The sequence below is a fragment of the Ambystoma mexicanum genome, chromosome 2p, assembly GCF_040938575.1.
Source record: "Ambystoma mexicanum isolate Mex_15411 chromosome 2p, UKY_AmexF1_1, whole genome shotgun sequence".
Taxonomy (NCBI): domain Eukaryota; kingdom Metazoa; phylum Chordata; class Amphibia; order Caudata; family Ambystomatidae; genus Ambystoma; species Ambystoma mexicanum.
Genome location: NC_090923.1, coordinates 275,758,684 through 275,781,890, shown reverse-complemented (window position 1 = coordinate 275,781,890; position 23,207 = coordinate 275,758,684).

The window sequence follows — 23,207 nt, the reverse complement described above, 5'->3', positions numbered from 1 at the left end:
GTCTGGGTATGTACATGGACCTGTACCCATTACATACTTGAATCATATCGACATAATAGACATGTAAGTGCTGAAAAGGTCTATTGGGCCTTGGGATGACTCCTCTAATTAAACGTAGTGTATGCCCAGCCGTGCACTGTTGGCAGATTATACAGTTCACCATAAAAAATGCAACGTGCTCTGCTAAATTCGGTAGAAACCAGTCTTCAGCAATCGTCGCTGCTAGATTCACTTTTGTCATGTGCGCTGGATAATGCAACTGTTCCAATGCTAATTTCAATAGGGCTATAGGCATCACCGGTTTACCAGTGCTGTCTTGTCGCCACAAGCTCTCGGAGGGGTTTAAAGAACACTCTTGCAGCTTCCAAAGATTTTTTTCTTCCTGTGGTGCCTCCCCTTGAAGTTCCATTAACTGGGTTTGCCCCATGTTACTATTACCTTCAGGTTCACTTCGTGCAACAATCATTCTCTCATGCACATCAGTTATTTCCACATTCATTATTGGTTCGTCCTTGGTTGCCACACTGTTGGCTTCTGTGTCTGCTGCTTGATTTCCACGTGAGATAAAATCTGTCCCTTTCGTGTGGGCGGCACATTTCACGACCGCTATGCCACTTGGAGTTGTAGTGCCTTAATGAGCCTATCCAATAAGGCTGCATGCTGTACTGGCGTGCGTCTTCTCGGAGGTAGCCCCTCCTTTTCCAGCGTGCTAGGCCTGCCTGCACTGTTGATGTCACATAGGCGGAGTCACTGTAAACTGTCACTTCCTGGTCTGTGTGATTCTCGATAGTGAGGATCAACGCCAATAATTCTGCAGCTTACGCTGAATAATGAGTTGGTAATGGTGCACAAAGGAGTACTCAACATTCTCCGTTTGCCGTGTGCTTCATCACAGCGGTGCCTGTATATCTTTGCCCGTCATTTTGATCGATTCTCGAAGAACTGTCAACAAAGACAATTTCTCCTTCTGCCAATGCATTTTCTTTGACTCTGGGAATCTCATCATAGAATTCTTCATAGTTTGCGCAGTCATGGATTGGCTCTCCGACAGTGACTGGCTCTGCTATAAACATAGCTGGGTTCACTATCTTACAATGAATTATCTTAATCGATGGATTTCATATAATCACTTAATAAGCAGAAGCTCTCTGAGATGTCAATGTGCCTTTTGGTTTCTCTAGAATGGCAAATAATGCATGCTCGACGAACAACGTCATTGAGCATCCCATCACAATGGTTGTATTGATCATGATATTGTATTTCTATCACGCTCGTACACAAGTGTTTCAGAGTGTGACAAGGCAAGGGAGGGGAACACGGGAGAACAAATAGCGATCTTACTAGGCCCAGTGACATTGAGAACGCGCAGGTGCATGCGCGAAGGAGGGGAGGGGAAAAGTGCATGGAAGGGGGCAGTGGAAAGTGCAAATCAGAGGAGACACAGATAAATAACAATAAATAAATAATAAAGGCAACAAACAGTGGTAGTGCAGCCAGCAATTTGCAAGTGTTAGGTTTAAGGCAGCAGACAGGGTAGGTCTTATAAGTGCAGGAAGAAAAAGGGGGGGGGCTGTATGGGTACGGATACAGACCCCAGTGCAAGGGGTGGCCCGGAGGCAGTGCTGGAGGGTGGCAGGGTGAGCAGGTACCTGGGCCATGAGAACAGAGGGTGGCCAGGTGCACAGTGCCAAGAGAGAACAGATCAGCAGGGGAGAGGGGAGTGAAGGCAGAAGAATAGAGGAGGTCTTGAGGTGCTTCCGGGAACCAGAGATGGTACTCAAGTTTTAGAGTGGCAGGGAGGCTAATCCAGAGGGAGGCCCCAGCTGAAGACAGAGATCTACCCCCAGCTTGTTTCTTTGAAGAACGACTGACTCTGAGGGAGTTAGAGGTAGAGGAGTGAAGAGCTCGAGAGGGGAGGTATTTGCGGAGGGATAGCTGAAGGTATTTTGGACCCAGGCCCCATAAAGCCTTGTGGACAATTGCATAGGGATTTGAATTTAATCCTTGCATCCACTGGGGGCCAATGGAGAGATTTCAGAGCTGGATAGATACGATCCCAGGGCTTTGGGCCAAGGACAAGTCTTGCAGTCCTGTTCTGGATTAGTTGCAGAGGGCGGAGAGTAGAGGCTGGTAGATTTAGAAAGAGGCTGTTACAATAGTCCAACCTAGAGAGAACCAGACCTTGGGATACCATAAGCTATTGGGGGAAGGAGAGGAAAGGCAGACTACCTCTGAGAAGGTGCAGTAGGAAATATGACTTTTTAGAGACCACAGAGATGTGGGCGGAGAAGGAAAGTATGGAGTCCTTAGCCTCACAGGTCGGGTAGGAGGAAGGCCAAGGGAAGCCAGCCAGAGAGTGAGGAGAAAGGATGCTGAAGGTGTGCCGATGAGGAGGAACTCCATCTTGATGGCATTTAAAGATCATTGGCGGCACACCAATCTTGAATGGCAGTTAGGCAATCAGAGATGAGAGAGGGAGAGGAGGTAGCAGAGGGCAGTCTGAAAATTAGTTGAGTGTCGTTAGCATAGCACTGGAAATTTGAGCAGAAAATGGCAATGCAGTGGGCGAGACTTGCCAGGTATTGGTTGAAAAGCCAGGGTGAGAGGTTAGACCCCTGGGGAACACCACAGGTAGAGAGGAAGATAGATGATAGGAAGGACCCAAGTTGGACCTGGGGGGTGTCAATCTGAGAGGAAAGAGGTCAGCCAGACGAGAGCCTCATCAGTGATACCCAGTTTTTCACAGAGCAGGATGGTATGGTTGACCATGTCGAAGGCAGAAGAGAGATCGAGGAGGATGAGGACAGAGGGAATGTTAGAGTCAAGGTTGTAGAGCAGATCTTCATGGATGTTCAGGAGAGCAGTTTCCGTGCTTCTGGCAGCTCTCAAGCCAGACTGGTGGTCAACATAATTCGAATGAAGGTTAAGCTGGGAGATGGCCAACTTTTCCAGGAGTTTGCCCAGAAAGGGAGTAATGGAAATTGGGCAATAGTTAGCTGGACAAGAAGGATCATTTGTGGGTTTCTTGAGAAGAGGATGCACAAGGGAGTGCTTCAGAGGGGGGAGTAAAGATCCTGAGGCAAAGGAGTGGTTGCAAAAATCAGCAAGCGCCAGAGTGAGGGTGTCAATGTGGTCGTTGATGGTTTTAGAGGAACAGGGATGAACCTGTTTTGACGAGGCTTTCATAGATCGGACTTGTCTAGAGACCTTGTCAGGGGAGAAAAGAGGAAAAGACGAGAAGGATGGTGGGGGGTGGCTAAAGGAGGGTCAGCAAGCACAGATGGAGAGGGGAGAAGTGGGATGGGGTGGAGAGGGTGGACAGGATGTCCTGGGATTTTGAAATGAAATGAGAGGCAAGGGCACTGCAAAGAGCCTGGGAGGCAACAGGAGGGGTAGAGACTGCAACAGGGTTGGCCAGCTCCTTACCGGTTTCAAAGAGTTCAGCCGAGTTGTTAGATGCCGCAGAGACACAAGCTTGAATGTGGACTCTCTTCTTGGTGAGGACAGAGCGTCAGTATTGCATTTGAAGCAGGCGACAGGCCAGTGTGTCAGAGGATGAACAGGAAGCGCTCCACTTCCTCTCAGCGGCCCTACAATTACATTTAAGTGTAGCTAGGTCAGAGTCATACCAGGAATGGCACTCAGCTTTGGACTTCAAACAGATTCTCATGACAGGGGCAAGAGCATCAAGAGTATCAGAAATTGAAGAGTAGAGCAGAGACAGGGCTGTGTCACGATGTGAGACAGCCAAAGGTGGAGGGGGGGGAGAAAGTGGTGGCAAAAGCCTCAACTGACACATGCTGCATGGCCCAGATGTCCGAGAAGGTAGGTAGCAGTGTTGGGGTAGGCTTGGCTTGGGGGGGAGAGAGGGAGAGATGAGAGGAGAGGTGGAAGTGATCACTCCAGTAGAGAGGAGTGGTCAGAGGGATGGAGAGGGGGAGGTCAGAGGAGATCAATACATCGAGTGTGTGCCCTGCAGAGTGAGTCGGGCCAGAGGGGAGGATGGAGACGGAGAGGGAGCCGCAGAGGTCACAGAAGAGTACAGAGGAGGAACAAGGAGCGTTATAAATGTATAGGCGCGTTATAAATGCCACATCATATCATATCATATATTGAGGTCACCGAGGAGGAGGAGTTGAGTGGTAGAGGCCAGGAGGGAAGCGTAAAGGTCCGCCCACTCATAGAGAAATTAGGTGATTTGACCAGGATGCCGGTATATGGTAGCCACAGTAAGAGAATTGTAGGCGAGAGAGAAAGCCTACAGCCAAGGCATTCGAAAGAGGAGTAGGTCTGAGTGGGAATGATAGAGGCAGGAATCCACTCAGGAAAGATCAGGGCTACCCTCCCACTGGACCGGGAGGATCTGGGTGCGGAGAGGATCTTGTATCCAACAGGGAGGAGAGTGTCAAAGCTTGTGACAGAGCTGGCCGTGAACCATGTCTCAGTACGACCAAGGACATCAAGGTCTAGTTCTTCAAGGAGGTGGCAGATGTCAGAGGAGTGTTTGGCAGCAGAGCAAGAGTTGAGAGTTGCAATATGACGAAGGTTGCCAACCTTAAAGACCTTCCGGGGAGCGGTACAGATCAGAGGTACGCCCTGCGGAAGCAAACTCTGCGGCAGCTAAACTTTGTTTGCACTGGAAGTGACCCCTCATCACTGGGTCTAGATTCCGACTGTAGTAAGCCAGGGGCATGTACCCCAAAGTGGTTCTCTGTGTGAGTACTGCTGTCATAACACTGCTATTCGTGTATGAAAACAGGTAGAATTCCTCTGCATAATTGGGAACTCCTAGAACTTGTGCTATGCAAATGAACTTTTTGAGTTCAACAAACCCTTATTCCATGGTTTCGGGCCATTCAATTTCTTCTTTCGTCACCTGTGCTTTCTTTAGGGCTTGTAACAAGGACTTGGTATAGGAGCTGTAGTGAAAGACCCATGCCCTGACATAATTGCATAACCCTAGAAAACTCAGGGGTAACCCTTTTCCCCTCATGTGAGATTAGCTGGCCTATGTACAGCACTTCTTGCTGACAATATTGTAACTTCTCTTTGTCAACTTTATAGCCTTTCTCAGCCAATAAAGTCAATAGCTGAATAGAATCGTGCCTGCACGTTTCTTCTGTCGTGCTGCAAATTAAGATGTCGACCACATATTTGAAGACAACACTTTCTAACGCGATATTGCTTAAGTCCATCTGTAGGACTCTGTTGAAAAATCGAAGGAGACTCACAGTACCCCTGAGGCAACTCGTGCTTTTCAGATGCATTTGCCTGAACGTGAATGATGTCAAATCTTGTGAGTCTTTGTGCAATGGGATTGAGAAAAATCCATTTTTCAAGTCAATCACTGTGAAATATTTTGCCTCAACAGGTATATCACATAGGATTGTGGACGGGTTAGGGACTAGAGGGAACTCAGCCTCTACAATATAATTTATCAGCTTTAGATCTTGGATTAAACGCCAAGACCCTCCATTTGATTTTTTGATAGGGTACACTGCAGTATTGCATGACGACTCTGACGTCACTAAAATGCCCTGCTCCATCATAGCAGAAATTGTCTTGAAAATCCATTTATCTGCTTCCCTAGACATGGGATACTGTCGTACTTTTGGTAAAATTGCTCCTGGTTTAAATTTAATCTTTACTTCTCCGACTCCTTTCAACAAGCCGACGTCATAAGGGCCTGTAGTCCACACTGAGACAGGCACCTCTGCCATGTCATCATGAAAATATTCAGGACTTTTTTGTACCAGGATCATTCTCTGGGGCACCTTTCTTTTGATCATTTTCACCCAATAAATGATATTAACCTCAACTGGTGTTTCATCTATACCTGTTTTCTCTCCCAACAGATCGTCATCATTGACGTCAGTCAATCTGTATCCTTCCTCAATGGCGATCACTGCGTACCATTGTCTGTCTTCGTCATCACCACCATCGATCAAAGCCACTTTTCCTCGTACTATAGCTGTGTGTATTGTCAAGGGAAACACTTGTCCCTTTTCCAAATGCATACGTATTCTTGGCCTGAATAGAAACTCATCAGGGGTTCTCATGGTTTTGTCTACATGGCCTGGTAGCCACGCCATTATTATGCATACTCCATATGCGAATATTTCTGGCTCCAATGGAACAGCTCTCATAGCCATTTGTCCTGAGTATGCTCCAATCATTTTGCATACGTTCAAGTAATGCATTCCTGGAGTTGAACATACTATGCTCTTCTCCGTGAACGAGATTGTCATGTTTAACTTCGTCATTAGGTCTTGTCCCAATATATTTACTGGGGTCTGCCAAGAATACAGTAGTGGCACGTTCATGTCACATTCTCCTCTAGAGACTGGAAGTTTGTTTGTAAAAGGAACACAAGTTGTTGCTCCTGTGAAGCCCTGAGTATTTATGGCATCGCCAGACAAGGAAAACTTGCCTTCACATATACACAAGCGTGTTGCCCCCATGTCAACTAAGAAGGAATATTCTTTATCGCCTATAACGACATCTACCCTTGGTTCCTCGTGAGGGTTTGGTGTCACTGATAGGATAGAACACATTCGGTTTCCCAGTGAGCTGTCCTAATCCATATATAACTTTGTCCCATGCTGAGTGAATGGATTTCCTCCATCAGCAGTGTTATTTCTCATTCCAGAATGCCCTGTGTACTTGTTATCTGTGACAGTTGCATCTGCGACTGTTGGGACTGTCCTTGAGGAAAACTTGTCATATTTTGGGTTTGCAAGTTTTACTGTGCTCCTGGCACTTCTGTTGCACCGTGTGATTTTGTGCAACACCATTTCCACCCTGCTGTAAAAACACAGGTGGATTCACCATCCCTACTCTTGTTCCTTGGTTGTTTTGCACCATGTCTTGACTTCTGCATGTGCGTGCTAGATGCCCTGTCATCCCACACATCTAACATATTGGCGGTGGTCTGATTATTTGCCCACTTAACATATCCTGATTGCCGTTTTGCATGTTTTGAAAACCTCCCTGATTACCTTGGAAACCTCCCTGATTACTCGGTCATCCTCTTCCTTGAAAGCCTCTCCCCCTTGGGTAGAACCCGTTATTGCCTTGATCACCCTGCCTTTGATTATTGACTTGCTGCATGTTTGATCCGTCTGTGCTAGTTATCATTCAATGACATATTTTTACAATTTCTTCTGCACTCATTTTGCCTCCAGCTTTTCGCGCAGCCTCTTTTTTGCGATTTTTCTCTTGCAATAGTGCGCTACGATCAACTGTATTTCAGACCATAGTTTGGCCTCAATTCCTACCAATTTCTTGAGCTGCTTCTGTACCTGATCTGGCACCCCTTGGCATAATATATGGTAAAACACGGGTATGAATTTCCCCAAGATTCCTGTGTTTCCTATACCCATGCGTCTTAGAAATTCTGAATGTAAAGCAAAAGATCCTCTGACTCCTTCATTTTACGTGTCATTATAGCTCCTATGTCAGAAGTATCCGGGTATAGCAATTGTAAGGCTTTCCATACCGAGGCTCTGCAATTGTTAAACAGAGCTCCATTATGCGCAGTATTAACTGTAGTTACGCCAAGGTGACCTGCACCTGTCCACACATCATCAGCTCTATCACCAAGTATGGCGATTAAAAGACCCTTAATATCCCTTATAGCTAATGTGTTCCCTCCCGTCATGTTTTCTAGCATGTGCATCCATTTCCGACTCCCGGTGTTAGCATTGGAAGCTTATTTTTCAAATGTTCTCTATCCATGTGTGGCCAAGGTATATACTGTGGCCTCGTTCCTCCTTTTCCAAGCAACGGGAATTGTAACACATGGCACTCCTTTTCTCTTATCATTTTCCTATCCACTGCAGGGGTAATATTCTTGCATCGCCGTCTACCTGACAATGTCCTTAGTCTGCTCACACAGGGTGGTGGAGACACCCCCTTCTGACTGATACTCCTTTGTGTCAGTCTGATTGTGTGGCTGATTCTGATGCCTTAGGTGCAGATCCACTAGAATTTGACCATTTTATTACTTTTCCTACAGAGGAGCGTTTTTCGCGTCTTACCTTATCTTCCTTTTCCTCATAGTCCTCTCTTTCTGCATCTGATATTGTCTGTGCCCAACTCGTGCAACTCCTCTCATCTTCCTCGTTCCTAATTAGCATCAACCTATCTAGGGACAGCTCTCTATTTCTGCTACTTCGGGAGGCGTCCTCAGTGTTATACAACTGAGTGCCCTCAGACGCTCGTCATCTCTTTTCCCTTGGGGTACTTGTTCTAGCCCCATTTCATCATATATCGATTGTCTCTCCGATGCTTCTGGTGTCGAAGTCATCTTCCATATTTGCCCTAGACGCGCCTGGTACTGAGTCGTACTCAGGAAAGAATTCCTCTATGTCTTCCGAGTCTACTACTGGATCGTATTTTGTAACCTCCCTTTCCAGATATTGAAGATCCTGGGCTCTCTGTCTTCGCTTGCGTTCTATGTCGTCATCGAACTCTCTACGCTTCCTTGCTTCCGCTATCTTCTTCCTGTTTCTTCGCATCTCTATCTTCATTTGCTCTTCATATTTCCTGATCTCTTCGTCTCTTTATTCTCTTTTCCCATATTTTTTGTTCTTCTTCTTCTATTCTCCTTTGTTCTTGCCTATCCTGATCATTAGCTGTTCTCTGTTTGTGATCACGTTTCCTTTATTGTTCTTCGCGATACAACTGCTCTTGTCTCTGTCTATCTTTTTTCCTAATTCTTTTGTCTCTCAATCCTTTTTCCTTTTCCTTCTCTTTCCTTTTTGAATCGTCTGACTCTCCCTTTTGTCTCACATCCTCAATGCCTTTACCATTGAGTATCAATAGAATCTGACCTCCCAGCCATTCATTTTGTGTGAATGCCATCTCATCAGTTCTGTCCTCATCGGCTTTCCATCTCTTTCCCTCTCTATCTGTATCTAGAGATGTTCTTGCTTGTGTCTGGTCTCCTTTTTCTTTCTCACGTCTCTCTTTGTTCCTCGGGACTCTGGAGGTGATATCTCTATCTTTCTCTGGGCTTTCGTCACTACTTTGTGTAGGTGACTCATATGCCGGGTTGCTATATCCCGTGGCTGCTTTAAGCTCCCTCAACGGGTATAATCCTTCGTCTTTACTGGCTTTGCTTTTTGTTTCAGATGGGGCGGGTGGCGCAGAAGGCTTTTCACCCCCCTCTGTGCATATGTTAAGTATCCAATCTAACGGTGGCTCCTCTTCCTTTTCCTCTTGGTACATCTTCCAAAGCACTAAACTAGCCAGGCGTTTATCTAACTTTTTGCCAGTGTACGTGGCATGCAAATATGTCGTCATGTGTTGCAGGACCATTTTAAATAGCGATCCGCCTTGGGGCCATGGCATAAACATTTTGTGGGAGGTTCCTTTAACCCATTCTGCACTGTACTTTTTCAGCTTAGGTGCACATTTTGGAAACTGTTTGCACAAGTGTACTAACAGTGTAATGTCTTCCATGATTAAATTTGTTTATCTTCTCCTTATATAACACTTTGTTATGTTTTACGTTTTTCAAACAAAGTCAACAATATGAGCGAGCACCAATCGTCGCAAGCTCCAATCCCGTTTTTTCACCAAATTTTACTTTGATTACTTCAAACAACAACCATCAATTTATGTCATACAACATCCTGGCCTTACAATCGCACAGTTGTCATGCTATCTCCCCCAAAAATGTTCTTACCTCGTGACCTCAGAGAAAAAAAAAACACAAGACAGACACAACAGACTAGACATACTCCGGCCAGCTACATAAATTTCATGCCCCTATCATTATTCCAACATGGAATGTAAGCCCATTACTTTAAAAAATGTCTTTTTAATTGTTTTGGTGTCCTATTGCTTCATATTTTTCTTTTAGGACTTTAAATGCAGGCTTATTCTAGTACTATATTAAAGCATAGGTATCTGGGCGTATCCTCTAGCTTGGGTATCCTCCCGCTACCTCTCTTTAGCTCGGGTATCCTCCCGGTATCTCTCTGTAGCTCGGGTATCCTCCCGGTATCTCTCTGTAGCTCGGCCACTCTCGAGTCAATATTTTTTTCCCCTTACATATACATTATACTCTTACTCTGATGTTATTTTTTGTCCCACCTCCCTCCGTTACCCTCCCTTATTTGTTCTAAGGCATGCACTTTTTGCCTTCGTTACCGCCTCTCCTTGCTGTTCGTCCGATCAGCTGCTCGTAGAAGTGGGAAGGGGCTTGTGGGGGAAAGCACAGGTTCCTTCAGACCTCAACCCGCACGGTTTTCACTTAGACTATCCACTATCTACGGGGAGCCTCTCGGTCTACTTAGCCGGATGGCAAAGGAGTTGCGATATTGCAGAGGACCTAGTTACTTATGTCAACGGCCAATGGGTGTCTTATCTAATCGACCATCAATCTCTGCTACCAAGTGTGCAGTAGGACCCCAGCCAGCCCATAGGAATGAGGGCTCCCCAACAGCACTTTAAGATGAGCAGCAGCACCCTCGAGATGGATGGCGATGCAGATTAGTAATGACAACTCAATAGTTTGCCAAAGGGAGTCCGTTTAATGACAAGTACAAAAAACGGGGAGCTCATGAATATCAGCAATCACTCGATCTTCCTTCTCGCTTCAACTCCAATTAATTTCAGAAAAAACACATAATTTATATCAACAAATTGTCATCACTGACATGTAACACTTAAAATTTAGCATGCAACTTCATTGGTTCTAGGAAGGTAACTTTAATATAGGTACTATATCTGTATATGGTAACGGGGAGTGGTGATTGGATAAACACTGTCAGGTGGGACATCTAAGCCCTTCCTTCAAAATGGCTACTGTTAACATCATTAAAAGTACGACATCTCATTGGTCCTACTAACTATAGGACCCTAGATTACTTGGTCCACTATGATTGGTTTGGCATCGACCCCACTCATACTTTTCCAGTTGCTTAGCAGCGTGCAGAATAGCCGGCAGGTGCAGGGAGTTCATCTGCACCCCCAGCTTCCCTCTAATTATTGCTACAATCAATCATCACTGCAGTGGTGATGTGTCAATTATTTCTTTGTGGTTGGCCTCGAGACTGCTTCTTGGTCTAGAAAAGTTAAGGCGTCTGTGCATGGTACAGGTCAATGCGCAGGTGTGAAAGTTTCATCCCTTCTTGCTCGTCTGGTCAAGTGATTTCGACACCGTGAAATTGTCTTATTCCTCATGCAATTTTGTATATTTGATTTAATTTTGCCAGCCATTTGCCATCTGCGGCTTATCTTGACCTTTCTGAACAGGATACTCTGTTCTTCTTTGCATTAATTGTGTCCATTAATTGTATCCACTGTTGGGCTATTTCAGCCGGTATGACCTTGGCTTCTTGGCACGATTTACCTTTGTCTGAGTTTCTCTCCGTCTTTAATTCTCGATTTGTTTGCTGCAAAGCTCTCCTCTTGAAACCTTTAGTAAACCTTTGGTTGATTCTGCTCTTGTGCATAGTGGAAGTATACTTACATAAAGTGCTCCTTTTGAGGTAGATATGTATAGGTGGTGCTTGCCGCAATCTATTTTACTATTAAGCATAAGCAAGCCTCACAAATTCTGGCTTCTTGCGGTTCCTTGCATATGTATACGTTTAAACTAACTGAATATCTTCATCGCGCATATGTCATAATTTCTGACGTCTTGACATAATTTATTTCACTTTAGGGTCAGGATGTCACTTATCCATGGTGTTTTGTCTCTTTTCATCATTCATAGGTCGTCATATCTTCTATATGTGAGTCAGTCCAGGTTCTTGTGATGTCACCATTTGCCTTCCTTTAGGACTTTCTTGGCTTCTTCAGGCATTGCGTTTTGACAATCGTCATTCTGTCTCACTTGTCGATATGGTTTTCTCAATGAGTAACTTACTGTCCAGGTTTTCTTACATGTTGGTACTTCAACAGGTGCTGTTCTTCTGATAGGTACTAGACAGAGCCCAACTGCGGCTCTCTGCTGGTTTATTTGCGCATCATACGTCGCATATTTTGGTGTGAACGTTCCTGGTACTTCAAAATGGGCAGTTGGAGTGTGAATCGAGCTTGGCACCTCTTCTACAAGGCTGAGAGAGGGTCAGAGTTGGGCTTCAGAATATACCGCGGGCTTGGGGCGCTGTGGGATGTCAACATGGTCGAGGACGCACACTCTCAACTGTGCCCCTGTGTAGGTACATAAGGCTACTCAGTGGGGGTGTGAGAGTTTTTCCCCATCCTGCCCAGCAGGGTATTTCGAAACTCAACCCCCCCCCATTTCCCGACACGAACACTTTCTCATGATTTGAGCGAAAGCGGACTACCACCAGAGCCATTTACCTGACATGACCCAACACCAGGGTCAGGCAGAGTCAGGCAATTGCTGATAACTATACACACCTGACTACCCTTTCCCTTCCCCACAGGGATAAAAGGCGCAGCATGAGAGCACACTTTGAGCAAGGCCGAACGCATGAGGAAGCAGCCATTCTGGGACGGCAGTTTAAATGGAGGAGAAAGGTGATGGCAGTTGAGAGGATGACCAGGAGGGAATTGCTCTTGCCCTTTTCAACCCAGACCTGTGAGGCCTCTGCAAAAGGAAACGTAAGACCGGGAATCACAGCTGGTGAGTGGTGTGCCAAATGTCAACATTACATGTGGGCAGGGAGATAGCCAGGGCAGGGAGAAGTTATTGCCAATGTGGTACTGTCGTTGACTCCCAAGGCAGAAGAAGAACCGACAAGTTCAACACAGCCGGTGATTCGGAGGAGACTGATAGTGAACCAAACTGTGTTAGGCTGAAGGTTGCACTGGCAACATCATAAGAAAGAAAATAGACAGAGATCTTTTTGTGAAATGCGCTTGGTACCCGAAATAGAGTGGCCCGGCACCACGTGGGCCTCCATTCGAATGTCTCTCACTGGGACATCTCTTGTAAGGAAAGAGAAAGTAATAAATTAAGAACTGTTCGGTTATCGAAACTACAAAGACTAAGAGGCCTTGGGGAGGCCAGGATAAAGTGTCAAAGTAGTCATACGAGGGTCAAAACCAACCCCTTGTACAGTCGAAGGTCTTTGACACATGGTGAAAGTGAGCACAAGACCAAAGAATCTGGGAAAGTAGTGTTTGTGCCTGGAAGACCAGAGTGCCATGCGATTTTGTGAAAACCAACATCTGTAATAGGGAAAAATGAATAACCCAGCGAGATGTAATCAACGCTTTAAAGTCTTTGGGCCTCATTACGCTTTGGAGGTAGCCATGGCGCTCTTGGCGCCATGGCTGCCTCCAAAATCGGGTCTGGGTCCAGGTTCCCTGAATGGGGAATTACCGGGCCATTTCGAGTTCGGATAGACCGGTTATTCCTCCTTCAGGGAACCCAGGCCTGGACCTTCCCCATTCCCATTTGAGCTCCCATAGGGCCCAATCGGAATGGGTGCGGGAGCTAACAACGGGCCGATTACGAACGGGCCGATTACGACCGGCCCGTTGTTAACTCCCTAGTCCCCTCGGGCGACCCGCTTTGGAAGCCTGGTAAAACCAGACGTCCAGAGCGAGTCCCGCAACGTGACTTCGTAATCGTGCGCAGTGGGTTTAACGGCATCGGCACCATTTCCGGCGCCGTTAAACCCATTCCGCACATCTTATAATGAGGCCCCTTGTTTCAATTGGCAAGTGTTTCTGGAAATTGTAAAGGAAGAGAGTAAGCTGCCCAATTGTTTAAAAAGACATTAACATTCCCGAAGATTACAAAGTGATGATATTTAGATTTAATGGCAAATGTGAACTGGACTGAAGGATGCCTACGAATTGGGGTGAACAGTGATACACCCGTGAACATTGTGTCGACAAACGTGAACCCGACTGAGGGATGTCCACAGTGAATGGTTTATCTAAGTCCGATGGAAGGAGGCTTGTGAGAGACAGATCAGGGCCCTACTGAGGGGGATCCAGGGGCAAGGAGTAATCACCCACCGTAAAGATTAACTGCAGGAACTTTTGTTGTTGTGTACGATAAATCAAGCCCTCTGAAGCAAGAGACTTTGCATGAAAGAGACTTGGGCAGAGAAGGCCCTGATAATTGAAAAGGAACTATACATTTGTGCTGGACAGGCCCAGGAGTGTGCTGTGCTCAAGAGTCCCACCTTGTCCCGTACTAAAAACGTGGGGAAGGGAGACCCCGGTCAAATATCCTGACTTATAATTTTGTGAACACCTCTTTCTTTTCTTGTGAACATTATCCCACACTCTTTTTCGAGTATAGCAGTAAGGATTGGCAATAGATTTAACTAGACTCCACTAGGACTGTATTACTATTATTTGATGGTTGCAGCGTGCTCCCATCTCAGAGTTAGGTTTATATTAGGTGTTTATTTCACCCATTTATACAGTTTAATAAACACCCTTGAGCTGCAATCACTTGTGTCTGTCTTACTTTGATCCCATGCCTTCCTTACAATGCTTTGTGCCCCCGTTGATGAAGTCCCGGTATCCCCCGATAATCCCATTGGTAGTGATACCCTGGAAACATGTATTGATCACACAGACAGCGACATAGATATAGGCAGAAACCCGACCACATTAAGTTTTGTTGCGGCCAGTGCGGCTGACGTGATCAAAGGCACTGAAACTGAGATCCAGAATACATCAACTACCCCCGCCTGTCAACAGAAGCGCAATAGGGGCAAGGGGAGGGGTTGCTGATACCCAGGATTAACATCCCTCTATTACCAATAGCTACTAGAGATGAAGGGGGGGCACGCAATCAGAAATTAAGTTACAACTGTGTCCCACCTCTCCCTGTACCATTTCCTCAACTAGAATGCCTATTGGTACCACCTCTGCAGGTACACATTTGGATTCTCCAACAGGATGCAAATGTAATTTAGTTCTTGTAGAATTGGCAGGTCTAAAGAAGGCCAAAGAAATGAAGAATGGAAGAAACCCTGGAGGCGGGCCAGTTCAATATGGGGGTCGGGGGGTAGCATATAAGGAGCCACCAGTCAGCGGAGGAAGCCCATAGTAGCTTGACGTACAATCCAAAACTGGCTAGTAAAACAAGTGCAAACGCTGGTTCTATAAACACCCAGCCCAAGATGGGGGCCATATTAGCAGCGAATTTAGGCACATGCACGCAAACTTCGAGCCCCCGGAGCAAAACTGTCCTGCCACTAGAGCTGACAATGTGTGGGGGGGCAGAACAGGGGGCATTACTATTCACCTGGATGACAAGCATAGCAAAGGGGTAGCCCACATCAAACCTACCCTTGTGAAACCAACTACCAGGGGACGAATCAGAACCATGGGTGCAGGAAAGACCTTGGCAACATCAAAGGGTCTCTCAATGGGGGCTTGATTTTTCTAAACACAGCACCTAAAACAGATATTGCCCTCCCGGAATCACGGAATCATGGAAATTGATAATTAAAAAGTGCACCCACTGGTTTATAATGGTGTATGTCATGATCTCTGCTTCCAAAAGGTCAGGGTTTTCCCAACTCCCTTGGAAGCAGATCCATAACCCAGGTTCCGAGTGCCAACCAGTCCCAATTGGGACCTTTTGGACCCAGTCCTGGCGCCAGTGGCACCAGGCTCATAAATATGCCCAGTCCCAGCGCTGGAAGCGGCGGGCTCATAATGCTTGGGTGGATTTACCTGCAGCAGACCATGCTGCTTACTTGCCTGCCAGTTGAGCCTCTGATCCTCTTCTGTTTGGAACTACTTTTCCTGTTGGGTGGGGCAGGAGCCACTCCCTAGATTCAGAACACTGGAACTCTTCTGGAAAGCAGGAACTCTTTTCTTACATAGGCGTGGCTGTGGAAGGAGACACCTAAGCACTACAGGAGGCTATTTAAACCACACCCGATGGATGAATCTTGCTTTGCGTTATTCTGCATCCTCTGCAGCAGAACGCTCATCGGGTCTTCTGCATCTGATCCTGGGCCTAAGGAAAAAGGCTTACCATCCTGAATCCAGTCTTCAGCAACACCTATAAAGACAAGAAAGAACAGGTTAGCATTACGGTCTTCAGTGACAGCTCTTCACTTACCTGGTCCATCGGCTGTCACCAACGCCTCGCGCTGCATTCCGGCATCTGAAAGACAAAGGCTTACCTACTCTTCGTGCGCTCCGGAGGTCTTCACACTGCATTCCGGCATCTGAAAGACAAAAGCTTACCAACTCTTCGCACGCTCCGGAGGCCTTCGGCGCTGCATCCCGCATCTGAAAGACAAAACAAGGTGCGTTTAAAGACATTGGGGAACTTTAATACTCACGTGCCATTACTCCTTTCCACATCTAACCCAGCGGGTATTTCGGCACCCTGCAGCCGCTCCGAACTTGTACCTGCAAAATAAAAAGACAGTTAGAGCGCATCGTGAAGCAGGCAACAAGTGCTTACTTACGTGCTTCCAGGCGCTTCTATTCATCACACGGGCTCCATCTTCAACTCACTTCAGCCCGTCATCTGCCATCGCCGGAACCCTGCAAAACAAGAAACATCATTACTAAAGACTTTAAAGACATTAGAATTACTCGAAACTTACCGTTCGTGCAGTAAACGACGGACAGCAGTCCTCTGAAGTTGAGAGGCCTGCTCCCCTTATCCAGTGAAGAAACTGGTTACAGCACCCTGCCCCGAGGCAGATGGAGAGCACGGCGTTCACTTACCTAAGGTGAGAGCGTTAACCTTTGGGGTTCTACAGGAGAAGTGAAAGGGAAGAAGAGAGAGACATTCAATAACCCAGTTCCTTAATCCCATATTTTCTATCTGCAGACATCTTACCCTTCGAGTCAGACATACAGTGCACAGAGGTCCAGCCCAAAGAGCCAGCCGTGTGTTACACATCACCTTTGAAGATACGGTATACGCCCAGTCAAGACCGGCGCCTCTACGGGAATCAGGTGAGCGTTACAGAACGCAAAGCCTACCACAAAACTCCCGTCCAGGCGCTATGGAAACCTCGGATACCGACCAGCTAGCCCAGTTACTTGGGGAACTAAGGGCAGAAGTGCATGCAGCCCGTCAGGAAACGAACGCTCTAAGAAGGGAACTGATTATTTCCAAGGAGCGAACAGATGATCTCGCTAGACAATTGCTACAGTCACAAGCCGGACAGACCCCGTTACCCGCATCTGGGGGAAATCTTCCTTCTGCATCCTCTGTGAATCCAGTGCAGATCAACCTACCTGGGAATGTACCTCTGGCTCCGCCCGAACGATTTTCTGGTGACCCAAAGAGGTTTGCAGTATTTATCAATCAGTGCCGGTTGCATTTCTTATGCCGGCCAGCAGCCTTTCCAACTGATCAAGCTAAAGTAGCTTTCGTACTTTCGTACCTTAGTGGCAATGCGGCAGACTGGTCGATCCCTCTAGTAAATCAAGATGATCCGGTCCTCCATGATTTTCAAGCTTTTCAGCTCAGTATGGAAAAACTGTTCGCAAGACATTCACAGGGGCAGGCCTTGGACAATGAGCTTTTTCGTTGCTACAAGGTAATCCAGACCTTTTGGCTTATATTGCGTCTTTCAACAGACTGATAGTGGAAACTCAATGGCCTGAGGACAAAAGGATTACGCTGTTTTATAGAGGTCTACGTGGAGAGCTCAAAGATGTGTTAGCCCAAGTAGTGAATCCCCCACAAGATTGTTCGGACTATATAGACTTAGTCGTTCAAATAGATCACAGACTGCAGAACAGGAAGGCCGATCGTTCCAAGTTTGATGCTCGAGTATTTTCCAAACCGCCAACTCCTTCCAAAGGAGTAGACTCCGGGGAACCCATGCAAATAGGGGGTCTGAAAGGTCCTCTAACACAAAAGGAGCGGGAAAGGAGAAAACAGTTGCAATTATGCCTCTATTGCGGAAACTCAGGGCACTTTCTTCGAGACTGTCCGGTGAAACCTGCCAAGAAGGCAGTAGGAGCTGCAGTTACCAAAGTTACAAACTCTGAGCAGGGAAACGACCTCGCCCGACAATAATAGAGGTCCTCTTGCCGAGCATGAAAACCAGTTCCGTGACCTCGCATTTCGTGATACCTATGGTCCTCATTAGCCCTGATAATCCGGATCGATTACATGCAATTGAAGCTTACGTCGACAGCGGTGCCATCGGCAATTATGTGGATCATGAAATGGTTTTGAGGATGAATCTAACTCTTTGTCCCAAGGCTGTAAAGGACGTCATTACTACAGTGGATGGTACGGAGATAGCCTCCGGGCCAGTAACGCATACCACTCAAGAGGTGACGCTAGTAAGTCAAGATGGACACCATGAGAAGATCGTGTTCGATGTGATCAAGGCCCCTCAGTTTCAGATTATTCTAGGAATACCTTGGTTAGAGAAACACAATCCTCTGATCGATTGGCGAGCAAGAACGGTCCAGTTTCCAGAATGTGTCTCTACTTGTCACCCTCCACCTGGTGTTGCACTGGCAGCAATTTCTTCAGAGACTCCCCAGTTACCTCCCGAATACCTAGAATACCAAGATGTTTTCCGGAAGGATCAGGCTAACTCTCTACCTCCTCATAGGTCTTATGACTGCCAGATAGACCTGATACCTGGATCTACTCCTCCTTGTAGTAGAATTTATGCCCTCACCGAGCCTGAGAACCTTCACCTTCGACAATACCTGGATCAATACCTGGCAAATGGGTTTATTCGTCCTTCCAAGTCCCCTGCTTCTTCAGCTTTGTTCTTCGTTCCAAAAAAGGAAGGAGACCTTAGAACTTGTATAGATTATCGCTCCCTGAACCAGATCACCGTTAAGAATAGATATCCGTTACCTTTGATCCCTGAACTCCTGGACCAAGTCAGAAAAGCATGCATATATACAAAGCTGGATCTTAGAGGAGCTTACCACTTGGTACGAGTAAAAGAGGGCGATGAATGGAAGACGGCCTTCCGCACCAAGTATGGGCTATTTGAATATCAGGTCATGCCCTTCGGACTTTGCAATGCCCCGGCCGCCTTTCAATATTTTATGAACGATGTCCTCAGAGAGCTCATAGATGTGTGTGTTGTTGTTTACATTGACGACATCCTCGTTTATTCTTCATCGGAATCTGAACATCGGAAACACGTGAAAATGGTACTCGAAAGATTGCGTCAACACAAACTTTTCGCTAAGTTGGAAAAATGTGTTTTCAACGTGACTGAAGTTGAATTCTTGGGATTCATATTATCACCTGGCGGAGTGCGTATGGATTCAAAGAAGGTTGATGCAGTTCTCAAATGGCCATCACCATCCTCCGTAAAAGGTGTGCAAAGCATGTTAGGCTTCGCTAACTTTTACCGCAGGTTTATCCCCGAATTCTCTCGAATAGTCCAGCCCATCACTGCCTTGTTAAAGAAAAACAAACGTTTTGAATGGTCTACCGAGGCGGAACAAGCTTTCCAGGATTTGAAGACTAAATTTATCTCTGCACCAATCTTAAAACACCCTCACCCCGAACTCTCCTACATCGTGGAAACTGATGCTTCAAGCCTTGCCATGGGGGCAGTTCTATCACAAAAGGACCCGGTAACCAATCAGTTGCATCCCGTGGCATTTTGGTCCCGCAAATTCTCGTCTCCTGAAATCAATTACACGATTACTGACAAGGAACTTCTGGCTATCAAGTCTGCCTTTAAGGCTTGGCGGCATTATCTGCTGGGGGCCCGACACACCGTTACTGTGATTACGGATCACCGAAACCTGCAATATTTGAAAACCGCAAAAGCCCAATCCTCTAGACAACTCCGTTGGGCATTATTCTTTGCCGAGTTTGACTTCATAATTACCTATCGACCTGGTACAAAGAACGGTAAAGCTGATGCCCTTTCTCGGATGGGAGTGGAAGAACACTTGATCAACCCTAAACCTGTACCAATCATTCCCGAACAAAGAATTCTGGGTGTAATCGCCACTGAATCCATAGAGGAAGTTAAGGATAAAGCCAGGCAACTTGTAACTCCAGCAGACATACAGAATTGGCATCTGCAGGGAAAGGACTTTGCAGTAAAGGACAACTTATTGTATTTCCAAGAACGATTATACCTACCCAGCACAGATTTACAGAAAAAAGTAATCTCTTGTTATCACGATTCTTTAATGGAAGGACATCCCGGTATGGCCAAGACCTCAGAAAAGATCAAGCGCTACTTCTGGTGGCCGTCTTGGAAAAAAGATATCAGAGACTTTATAATGTCCTGTGGAGTATGCGCCCAAAACAAGAGTCAAAAGGAAAGACCAGCAGGCCTCTTACGCCCTATTGACATCCCACCTCGCCCTTGGCATACGCTTTCTATGGACTTCATCACCGATCTACCTCCATGCTACGGATACAATACGATTCTAGTAATCGTGGACTTATTCTCCAAGATGGCGCATTTCATTCCGCTCAAAGGCTTGCCAACAGCAGCAACTCTGGCCCGAGAATTTCTCGAAAACATCGTCCGACTGCACGGTTTTCCTTCGGTTCTAATTTCGGATCGAGGTAGTCAATTTATTTCTCATTTTTGGCGAAGTTGCTGTCGGTCGGCTCAAATTGATGTGAGACTATCGACCAGTCACCACCCTCAGACCGACGGACAAACCGAGAGGACCAATCAAACTCTGGAACAGTATTTACGCTGCATGCTGCAACAAACTGAAAAAAGTTGGAAAGACATCCTTTGGATAGCCGAATATGCCTACAATAACTCTGTCCATTCGGGAACTGGGAAAACCCCGTTTTTTCTTTTGTACGGCAGTCACCCTCGAACCTCGGAGTTGGATCCCCTCCAAGATCTTGAAACACCAGCAGTAGACTACCTGCATTCTACAATCACCCAAGCCTTTAAGGAAGCTGTTTCTCACCTTCAAAGGGCTAAAGAACAATACAAGAAAGGAGCAGATCAACATCGGAAGGAAGCCCCTCAATATCAAGTAGGGGATCAAGTCTGGTTATCCACCAAATATCTACCTCTAAAAGGGCCATGCACATTCAACCCAAGATACCTTGGTCCCTATTCCATCACTACCATAGTAAACCCAGTAGCGGTCAAGTTGGACTTGCCCCCGCACATGAAGATACATCCGGTCTTCCACGTCTCTCTATTAAAACCCGTGCAACCTCAAACCCGACTAACTAAATCTCCAAAACCTATCCTAGTTGATGGAGAACTCGAGTTTGAAGTCAAAAGCATTCTGGACTCCAAGATCTCCAAATCTAAACTATTTTACCTAATTGACTGGAAAGGCTACGGCCCCCAAGAGAGATCCTGGGAACCTGCTGAATATGTCCACGCTCCTCGCCTAATCAAAAGATTTCACCGAACATTTCCTGACAAGCCAAAACCCCCGGAGAAGCCCGGTTTGGGAGGGGCCTTGAGGGGGGGTACTGTCATGATCTCTGCTTCCAAAAGGTCAGGGTTTTCCCAACTCCCTTGGAAGCAGATCCATAACCCAGGTTCCGAGTGCCAACCAGTCCCAATTGGGACCTTTTGGACCCAGTCCTGGCGCCAGTGGCACCAGGCTCATAAATATGCCCAGTCCCAGCGCTGGAAGCGGCGGGCTCATAATGCTTGGGTGGACTTACCTGCAGCAGACCATGCTGCTTACTTGCCTGCCAGTTGAGCCTCTGATCCTCTTCTGTTTGGAACTACTTTTCCTGTTGGGTGGGGCAGGAGCCACTTTCTAGATTCAGAACACTGGAACTCTTCTGGAAAGCAGGAACTCTTTTCTTACATAGGCGTGGCTGTGGAAGGAGAGCTAAGCACTACAGGAGGCTATTTAAACCACACCCGATGGATGAATCTTGCTTTGCGTTATTCTGCATCCTCTGCAGCAGAACGCTCATCGTGTCTTCTGCATCTGATCCTGGGCCTAAGGAAAAAGGCTTACCATCCTGAATCCAGTCTTCAGCAACACCTATAAAGACAAGAAAGAACAGGTTAGCATTACGGTCTTCAGTGACAGCTCTTCACTTACCTGGTCCATCGGCTGTCACCAACGCCTCACGCTGCATTCCGGCATCTGAAAGACAAAGGCTTACCTACTCTTCGTGCGCTCCGGAGGTCTTCACACTGCATTCCGGCATCTGAAAGACAAAAGCTTACCAACTCTTCGCACGCTCCGGAGGCCTTCGGCGCTGCATCCCGCATCTGAAAGACAAAACAAGGTGCGTTTAAAGACATTGGGGAACTTTAATACTCACGTGCCATTACTCCTTTCCACATCTAACCCAGCGGGTATTCCGGCACCCTGCAGCCGCTCCGAACTTGTACCTGCAAAATAAAAAGACAGTTAGAGCGCATCGTGAAGCAGGCAACAAGCGCTTACTTACGTGCTTCCAGGCGCTTCTATTCATCACACGGGCTCCATCTTCAACTCACTTCAGCCCGTCATCCGCCATCGCCGGAACCCTGCAAAACAAGAAACATCATTACTAAAGACTTTAAAGACATTAGAATTACTCGAAACTTACCGTTCGTGCAGTAAACGACGGACAGCAGTCCTCTGAAGTCGAGAGGCCTGCTCCCCTTATCCAGTGAAGAAACTGGTTACAGCACCCTGCCCCGAGGCAGATGGAGAGCATGGCGTTCACTTACCTAAGGTGAGAGCGTTAACCTTTGGGGTTCTACAGGAGAAGAGAAAGGGAAGAAGAGAGAGACATTCAATAACCCAGTTCCTTAATCCCATATTTTCTATCTGCAGACATCTTACCCTTCGAGTCAGACATACAGTGCACAGAGGTCCAGCCCAAAGAGCCAGCCGTGTGTTACACATCACCTTTGAAGATACGGTATACGCCCAGTCAAGACCGGCGCCTCTACGGGAATCAGGTGAGCGTTACAGTGTATTTCTGTGTATCCCTAATTAAGGAAGCTATTGTAGATTGCATAAGACTACATCATCAGGGGGAAAGTTCGTCTGACACCATACAAATCAATCTAAGGGAAAATAGAGTGACTAATGGCATCTTGGGAATTGGCAAAAGGCGTTGTCTACCAACCAGCAGCACGATTGTTATCAGTGCCTCGCTTTAATATAATGATGCCCATACCTCGGGAACCATGCCACAATATCCACTGCTTATCGGATCTAACACAATCCCATTGGGGAAAAGAGTATGGGGTACTGTCTATGTAGAGGGCTATCTGACCAGAATTAACTGAGGTACGGGACGCTATTACCAGTTAAAGTCCTAGGGGCGCAGACATCATTCATACACCCCCAGGAAACTTTGTTGGCAATTTAGAGAATTGCAA